Genomic DNA, 10,522 nt, shown 5'->3' on the forward strand with positions numbered 1-10,522 from the left:
AGTCACACTAGTATTACTAGCACTATCAGGACTATTATAGGTATTGTTAAAACACACTCACCAGCATGGATGGCCTGCCTTGCTGTAACACCGGAGGGACCTGCAGAAATGAGGAGATTAATGTCAGTGGGCATGACTGTGCCATTGATACTGTATATGATACAGTGCAGTAGTACACCAGTTGCCTTTCACAATTCAGCTGCTGATATTGCCAATATCACACCTGCACAATTACATACTATGTTGATAGCTACATACCACGGACACACCTTACACATGCATAAACTAACAGTGTACAGAACAGTCAAGTGTACATATGGCATATTACCTGCACGCTCCATGTCATGCTGCTGTGTGGATACAGCCTCCATCATGATGCAGGTGTATTGCTGTTGCTGTTCCGGGGCTGGAGCCACAACACTTAGGAGTAGCCCCTCCAGTCTGGTGAGGGGGGATGTGTGGCCACCCCACCTCCTGTGGCAACCTGTTGCCTGTGGATATCCGATGCATGCTGACAGACATTTCTGATTAAATCACTGCAGTGATGTCGTACCTGCTCATATGTCCTATTATGCATGCCAATGTCATTTACCCTACGGACAAGGTCTTGCCACAGTGCAGCCCTCTCCTGCTGATTCTGGCTGGTGCGGGAAAACAGTATGTCATAATCCCGCACCAGGCTCTGGTGTATCTCCTCATCTTCTGCTGCAGAGTAGGTGGGATTATGTTGACACGCCATCTCCCTGGAAGAGAACACAAACAGGATATCAGCAGACTATGTCAGCAATATATGGCACACATACTATACATGATACTCAACTGTAGTGATATACTACTACTCCCATATGTAGCATGTGTGTGTCTCTTGGTGGATACACAAGTACATGGCCAGATATCAGTGCTCAGCCAACACCTGTGCAACAATACCTGCCACATTCCATACAACATAGTAGCATGCCCCATCGGTCAGCACACTGCGACAGGTCCAATGCTCAACCTCACTCTGGGGGTTCATACCAAAGTACTGTATGTGGAACGCCATCCACTAGTGTGATCTGGACACAAGTTACTCGGCCTGGATATACATATCCCACCACCACCACCAGCACAGTAGACTACTTTGATATGTATGTGATTAGACAGTTATTCACTTGTTAGGACTGAGATGGTATCCATGCAGACCCTATGCACAAAGGTTAGGCATCCTGTCCAGTGGACCCCAGCCACTGGCAGATTGAATAACAATAGAAGAAGGCTACTGCAGGACAGAGCAGATTCACATTAAGGGAAGGCATCTGTGGTCAGCACTGGTAATAAGCTATGGTCTCTCATAACATCCACGGCTTACTCTGGGAGGGAAATGGCCACGAACACTATAGATAACCACAAGGCCTTCTTCAGTTATGTTACACATATGGACCAAACGCCTCAGATATGCTCTGAGTTAATACACACCTACTTAACATTCACCGAACACACAGATATTGGCAACATTCTTGCAGACAGGTTCGGTGCACGTATCCCCCCTCCTTCTCCCCCACAAGTAGAAATACTTATCACAGCTGAATGTAACCTCCCTATCATAATCTCACATGTCCAGGTGAGGGCCGCCCTCAGCAAAGCAGAACACACAGCATCAATGTGACCTGATGGTATCCCTGGATGTGTGCTACGTGAACTCCAAGAGGACATACAACCGCATATAAGACTGATATTTAACCTTGACCGTACTACAGGATATGTACCTGAACACTGGCATACAGCAACAGTGGTCCCACTCCACTAAGGAGGCACCTCTACTGACCCTGGGAACTACTGCACCATAAGCTTAACCAGCCTGGTCTGCTAAGCTATGGAATTATTCAGTATGGGACGCATATACAGCGATATTGGGTACCTGCAGACACTTGTTCCCAGCCAGTTTGCCTTTGTGATGGGCTGATCCTGCCTTTTGAACCTGGTTGACCTTTCAAAACAGTCACTACAGCCATTGAATAGGGCAACGCAATCCATACAGCCTACCTGGACTTGCCTAAGGCCTTCAACACAGTACTCCACTCAGGCATCATAGACAAGCTCATTAGCTTACATGTTACTACATATGTCACATGATGGGTTGCACACTGGTTGACATACAGAATCCATAATATTGATATTGTAGGAGCCATGTCAGACTCAATGCCAGTGCAAAACAGACCAGTAAGCTAAAAAATCAGCAAACCTTGAGTCCTGGAATTCTTCACAAAAACTTTAATAAACGTAAACCAGACCACAAACGGAAAAAGGACAATATGCTCCACAATCCAGAATACTAAGCGCTTTCACCCGCTCAAATGGGGCATCATCAGAGTACAAAATACATTGCTTTGTCATCCCTTATGTACTGCATTCAAAATTCAATTAACAATCAATCAGTCAATTAGCCATAATTAAAAGGTCAGTAATCATAATCTTAAAGGTAAAATGAACAATTCAATATTGTTTGAACAAGACTTGTGTAGACAACAATTATTGTAACCAATAATAGATGTAAAAAACAGCTATAAATGTAAATATAATATTTAAAAATGCTCTCAGTGATGTAAATATAAATATAAAAATGTTATAAAATGTAAAATGTAAAATATTGAATGTTCTCAAACTCTGAAAGGTAGTGTGTAGATAAAATAGAATACAGTTAGTTAAAATATGTATAGTTATTATATTAATTCAATATCATAAGATAAATAGATAAATATAATGAAATACAAATAATCTAATGTATAAATATATATATAATTATATATAAAAAAATAAAAATGACAATTTGTAATGTAAGTATTGATACATATACATATGGATAATGAATATAAATAGTATAAATAGTGATGTTAAATATGACCATAAGTTAATATACAAGAATTAAATAAATGTAAACATTGTGTTTCTAAAAATTTAAATCTAAATATTTGAATATTGGCATTAATCAAAACCAACATAGACAAAACATTGACTCAAAAAGCAAGAAGGTTTGATTATAAAACTAAATTCATATAAACTGTGATCTTAATTTTAGTATGCTAGAAATAGCTATTTGTTCATTAAGACCTGGCCGTTTACAGGCATTGAGCCTGAGTTGCCATAAACATTCTTTTGCTTCTAACAATATTTTATCATCTCCACCTTTGTGTTTGTTAAATGGTACCTTATCAATAACAAAAAACAAAAATCTTTTAAAATTATTACAAGTTGTAGTATGGTTGAATAACGTGTTTGTAGATATGTGTCTTTTAATATCACTTAGATGCTCTATAACACGTGTTTTAAGTTTTCTAATAGTTTTTCCTATATAAAATGCTTCACATGCAGTGCATGTTGCGGCATAAACAACCATACTTGTATTGCAATTACAGTGACCAGGGCATTTCAAGGTTTTCCCATAGTTGTATATAGAAATGTAAGGACCATCATGAATAAATCTACATACATGACATGACCCACATTTGCTCATCCTAGAATGTCTCAGTTGTTCACTGTTGTTATTGTTCTCAAAAATGTTTTTCAAATTTTTGCCTTTGCTAAATGTAATTTTAGGTACCATTCCTAAAATAACAGAAAGTTCCACATTTGTATCTACAATACTAGTCCATAATTCTTAGACACAGTTAACAATCTCTTGTGTTCTGTTGTTGAAAGGAATTATAAATGTATCATTCCTAGAAGTGGAAATCTGTGAGGTAGTTCCTTCAAATGTTTCATAATTGATAATAGGTTTGTATTTAGTCAACCTCATAGATGTCACCTCCTTACTAATATTTAATACTAAATCATGAGGATATCCTCTATCAAAAAACATATTCATAAGTATATCCAACTCGTGTTTAAACATTTGATTGTCACTAACAAATCTAGACAGTCTGACCATCTGACCCTTGACCAAATTCTTTTTTTGATGAAATGGATGACAGTTGTCGAAGTGTAAAAACGAATTGGAGTATGTTTTCTTCCTAAATAGGGTTGATTCAATTTTGTTGTTAATAACAGTGAGTTTAATGTCCAAGAATTCCACATGATTGTCAAAAATGTGGCTAGTAAATTTAAAAAAAATGGTGGATTTTCCTAAAAAAATGATAAAATCATTGAACTCCTCCTTAGATCCCCCCCCAAAAAAATAAAATATCGTCCAAATAATGCAAATACAATAAAATCTTCTTCCAAAATGTACTAGTAAAAATACACTCAGATTCCCATTGTGCCAAAACTAAATTAGCATAAATGGGGGCACATCTTGCCCCCATAGCAACACCTTTCTTCTGTATATAATAATTATTATTAAAATATACAAAATTATTTTCTAAGACTAGTTCAAGCATACTAGTAAGTAAACGGTCAGAGAAATTAGATCTATTGTATTTGTTAAGGCAATCTTCAAACATTTCCATCCCCTTGTCATGGGGAATGACGGAAAAAAGATTGGCAACATCAATTGTAGCCATAAAAAAATTAGATTTAAAATCAAAATTTTTTGAAAATTCTCTGACCAATTCTAAACAGTGCCAAGAGTCTCTAAGAATGTGTGTTATATTTTTCAAAATTTCTTTGCATTTAAAATCTATGTAGGCTGCTAGTGCCTCAGTTTTTGAACCTTTGGCTGACACTATGGGACTGAATGGGGGATGGTGTATATCTTTGTGAATTTTTGGAATCCCAAAAATTGAGGGTGTAATAGGGAATTCCACTGATAAATATTTGAAAATGTTCTGATCAATACTAGCATCTATCAAATAGTCATAAATCAACCAGTCAATTGTGGTGTATGCTTTGTTGACTTCATACCTAGTAACTTTTTCATATGTATCATTGTCATCAAGTAAATAAGTCATTCTTTCATAATAATCAGTATTCAACATAATGACTATGCCACCCCCTTTGTCTGGCTTCATGATCCTGTATTGATCAGAACTAGTAAGTTCTTTTAAACAAAATTGTTCTGCTAAAGTCAAATTGTATTTACTGACTGTTTTCTTACTTAGAATTCTTCTAAAACTATTTTCACAAAGTTTTTCAAATATCTGAATTAGAAAATGTTGTGGGGGGATGAAAGTACTGTGACGTTTGGGGGTAAAAAATGTATTGTCAATGTTAATAGTGTTTATCTGATGAAAAAATATTTTTAAATTTAACATTCTAGTGTATAATTTAAAATTAATCAACACACTACCAATGTCCAATTGAAACAAAGGTACAAAATTAAAACCTTTGCTAAACAATTCTAAATAAGTCTTGCCAAAATTATTTTTAGTATAGTTGTACAAACTAAAACCTGAATAAGTTGAAACTGGTTGACCTTTCAAAACAGTCACTACAGCCATTGAATAGGGCAACGCAATCCATACAGCCTACCTGGACTTGCCTAAGGCCTTCAACACAGTACTCCACTCAGGCATCATAGACAAGCTCATTAGCTTACATGTTACTACATATGTCACATGATGGGTTGCACACTGGTTGACATACAGAATCCATAATATCGATATTGTAGGAGCCATGTCAGACTCAATGCCAGTCACATGTGGTATCCCACAGGCCTCTGTCCTAGGACCCCTCTTGTTTGGCATTTATTTCTGAGATGTAAAAGCGAACATGTGCGGGTTGTGGATGACAAAGTTCCCAGATGACTGCTAACTAAGCGCCATAGTCGTTACACCAGCTGACACACACATCCTACAGACAGGCCTCACTGCAACAGAAAACTGCTGCCAGGATCATGGCCTAACACTGACTGACATGTAATGTATAGTCATCCCCTTTTGGTGGAACTACGCAAACACAACATATCACATGGACATACCTATAGATAGAGACCTATGACACATATGGAGGGTTCACAGTATGCAGACTATTAACCTGCTACTTTACATTACCTGTGTTTGTCGCAGCTGGTTGTGTTACCGCTACTACTGCTTCCTGCTGCTGCTGGCACGGCTTGCTACTGTCACTGCTGACAGCTTAGACTCAGTGTGTGTACCGTGTGTTGTTGTTTGTGTTTTTTTTTTTTTTTCTCTGTCTCTGTCTGTCTCTCTCTCTCTCTCTCTCTCTCTCTGTCTGCCTCCAGACAGTGCAATGAACGTATTGCATGTGTGGAGTGTGAGTACAGGATGCTTTTGTAGGTATCTGCATAAGTTCATGTGATGGCCTCTGCACCAATTGTAAGCCAGCATTTGCTAATTGCATGCAGCCAGTTGTGTACTGATTGCAGTTCTCACTGTGATTTCAGGACAGTGCTATAAAAGGGTATGTGAGATAGGCGTTGCCCTTTCAGATTGTAAGGGTGGGGACCATGCTGGTATGCTGTGGACACTGTTCTGTGAGTGTAAAGGTTAGTATCTCTCTCATGATTCAGGCTGTGTTGTAGATTCACATTTCTCCATTCCTGTTTCCTGTAGTAAGTGTGTATGCACACTGACACCTACAACTATATATATATATATATATATATATATATATATATATATATATATATATATGTATATATATATCTATATATAAAAATATACATACATTTATATATGTAATTTAACTGACATTATTACCTACTAGCTACCAACTAGCATGACTGTTTCTGTTCACACACTACTATTATGGGAATCCACTAGTTTTGACAGTAATTCTAAATGACATGCTTTGTATACTACACATCCTATATTCCCTTTACATTAATTCCGAATATTACATGATATATTTATTTTAGCAGAATGTTCTTGTATAAGAGTCATGGCTTAGTGGTAGGTCATGCAGACTACTGTTTCCAAGGTCCTGGGTTCGGGACTGACAGTGGGATTTTATTTTGCTTTTGAACTGACTACAGGACCTGTCAGAGTGACTAAGACACTTTTAAGCAGTTGTAACCAGGTTAGCGTTGGTTTGCGCGGAACTCACGCATGCGCACTGGCGTTTAGCTCCACGCACACACGTGCACACCCGCTTACAACCGCTTAACAGTGCTTACTCTGGCGCACACCCGCGCTATTTTCTTTGAAAGAAATGAAAATGGGGAGACAGGAAAGTGGTGAAAAAGGGGTCACAAAGAGGGTAAGACAGTAGGGAAACAAGCTTGGGATTTGCAGGAGGGATGTAGCTAAGGCCCATAGCTGCCCATTTCTTCAGCAACAGCTGTGCATATGCATGTAATTTGGTGTGACATTTGAAACCTTCCACCCCTGAGAGAGGTGTCAGGACAACAATAATACTTGTTGTACAGCCAATTGTAATTGATAGTTTCCATGTCCAGCAGACATGTGTGCGGAATGGGCAGCTATGTATAGGGCATAATTTTTTTGTGGGTACAGAGTGCCCTTTTTTTTTTGTCAGGTGAGAGTGGTATGTCAGGTGAAGGAAGTTGGTATAGCTGGGGAGGTAGGTTGGGTAGGTCAACAGACAAGACAAACAAGACACATACAGGGGCGGTGTATGACACGTGTGGGGGGGTTACACAATTGACGGGGCGGATGTTTGGATATCCAGAGCCCATGAGCCCACAGATGGCAACAGTGGAGCTGATATCCCCACCCATGGGCAGTTGCCACTGTTCCTTCACTGCCCAGGACGGGGCTGTGCTGGGGGCTGTGTAGGCCGGGCAACAGGCATGCCCATAAGTTGTGCCACCTGTGCCTCAAGCTGGCGTAGGGGCCCAAGAACAGAGTCCCGGATCTCCCTATGCACCACAGTTCGGACGCTATGGAGGGCGAGTGGTGGTTCTCCTCCGGCCACGCTTGCAGAGGGGGACGGGCCCCATCCCCTGCAGCGCTTCCACCCACAGGTGGCACAGGGCCACCGGAGGAGGGTCCAGACTGGGCACTAGTGCCAGGTGCACTCACCAGCTGAGGTGGGAGAGGTGGGTCCGCTGGAACCCACCTTCCCTGTCGTCCTATGTTTTGCATTATGTCATGACAGTTTGGGTTAGTAACATATAATACCATTCGCAGTTAGTTGTAACAGCATGCATTAGTATTCCCATTAACCAAACACCCAGATATTCACACCATTGAACAGCGAGCATAACACATGCATAATTTGAACAGCAATACACAGTCCAACAACATGCAGGGTTGATTGATGGCAACAGGCCATCAGGTTTGGATGTATGAACAGGGCAGATGCATTAACGGACATGCAGATATTTATGACCCAACAGGACAAATGTCCAGGGGTGTTAATTGTGCTTGCACATACCATTTTCATGTGGAATGGGTTATATGTGGTTATAGGGTGGAGTGAAGAAAATAATATTAACACCTTCGAATACCAATACATATGCTGTACATTTCTAATAGCTGCACATATATACACAATACTTTTCTAACTACAGTTTCCTATATGATAACTACTTAAATTTGGTGATAGGACTGTTACTGCTACATCAATATACATTTTATTGTTCTTCATACACATTCATATCTGGCTTTGTTCAGCTACATCATCCTGCTACATTTGCTTTATATAGCTATAGACAACTGTGGATGTTTGGTATGTCAGACAATCATACTATCTGCATATTGCAGACTGAGAGCAACATATCCAGATTTTGGGATACACATTCCAGCTGCAGCAACACTTTGAACAGATTTCGCTGTTTGGTTTTGCTTCTCACATTCATTTAATTCTGTACTGACTGCAGTATACTTTATTCTGGGGTTATTACTACTTTATTGGTGGATTCATAACTCTTTCTCACACTCTCTCACTTGTTTTCATTTTACTATTCAGGATGGTACTTACTTCTAGGCTTTATTGACATGTTTTACCTGTAGTTATTACAATCCTTTCCAGCAGTCTCACTTCTGTCATGTTTCTGTATTTCAACAGGGGTATATTTCACACATGTGATTTGCTCATCTTCTGCACCTGCACTTTTCAGCCTGCTGCAGGTTGTGTACTATTATATTACAGGTGGGGCATCTATGTTGCAGACTTTATTTCGGACATTTTCATTTTTCTGTTTGGATTACAGACTGCAACACACTTTTGTAATCAAGCAATACTTGCAAACACTCTTACACTGTTACTTGCACATTCTATTACTTAGTGACTACACTGCACTCTTTTGCTAACTGTCATACTTTTATATTTCTTTACAGTTACTGGGAGAGGATTACTGACCTGCCTGGTGGTGCAACCGCACCAGCCTATCTCCATAGGCTCTGCGGTTCGCAGAACGGACACCTGCAGCTGTAATATAAATGAAGTAATATTGGAATACACATCTCCATAATATCAGCTAGTTTAATTTCTTACATGCATAATTAAATGTAACTTACTCAGTAGTGGGGCGTTGGGCATTTGCTGGGCCTCCTGGATTCAAAGGTTCAATTGGTCCTGCTTGCGTCTCTTCAGGTCCGCATGGTGGTGATGAACCTGCTCACTAGTCCTTGGAATCCCTGTGGCACTGGTGAGATCATGAGCCAACCGGTCCCACGCCTCAGCCCTATATGCTCCCCACAGGACCTGGCCCTGTATGAGTTGGGCCTCATGATTGTGGACTAGGAGCCAGACCATGTATCTGGACCCCTCAACGCCCCACCTGTGTGCTCGAAAGCAACTACCCTCACCTACTCCTGACATTCTGGCTGCAAGTTAGTTCTACAATCGTTTATGCTGTGTATTCCCACCTATGGGGCTTATATATGCCGTTTTTCCTGCACATATCTGTAATTGGCCATTTTGGAATTGTATCAACTTCACAAAACCTGCTTTGTCATGCTCCACTTTGTATTCATTCCTATATATTTACTATTACTGCATTTATAGGTACTGCTGTCATGGCTTAGTGGTTCAGTACCTTGACTATGGTGCATAGTATTCTGGGTTCGAACCTGGCCACTGCTTTTTATTTTTTATGACTGTCTAGACAGGCTGAGGGGTGTGTCTGTGTAAAGGCAGTTTTGATACAGCTTGCTCAACGTTGCCCGTTGGTTAGCTTGTTGGCACGGTGTGCAGCTCCGCGCAAACGGGGTACGCTGGTTTACGCTTCATTTGGCTGTTAGCAAGCATATTACACTCAGCTCAGCTAGGGGCACACAGTTTCAGCATGTTAAACCACTGTTCACCTACGGGCACTCATTTTACACCTGTTAAACCACTGCTCATCTACGGGCAGATGCACTCACCTTGTTAAACTGTAGCTCAGCTATAGGCACATCTCGCATTTTTTATTGTTTTGTTATCTCACATTTCTTCAAAATAAATGGACTATTTCATTACATTTTACATAAACTATGATTTTATATGTGTACATGTTTGTCAGGGACTTGTTTCGTGCTTATTTTACTAAAAATAAAAATTGATGTTGTGGGGGCTTGAACCATGAATGCCTGCTCTTCAGCCGACGTCTCTACTGCTACGCTGTTGCTTCTTGGCTTACTTTGCATATTTAGTTCTTATATGCTTTTCCACTGACTGCTAACTGTGGCTAAGCTATGGGCACGCCCACGCAAACGAGCGCACTCACGGGCAAAAATCTTTACGATTTAAAAAAATATATAAC

Source organism: Protopterus annectens, chromosome 5.part0 (genome assembly GCF_019279795.1).
Source record: "Protopterus annectens isolate FY-2018-M chromosome 5.part0, PAN1.0, whole genome shotgun sequence".
In the NCBI taxonomy this organism is placed as follows: domain Eukaryota; kingdom Metazoa; phylum Chordata; order Ceratodontiformes; family Protopteridae; genus Protopterus; species Protopterus annectens.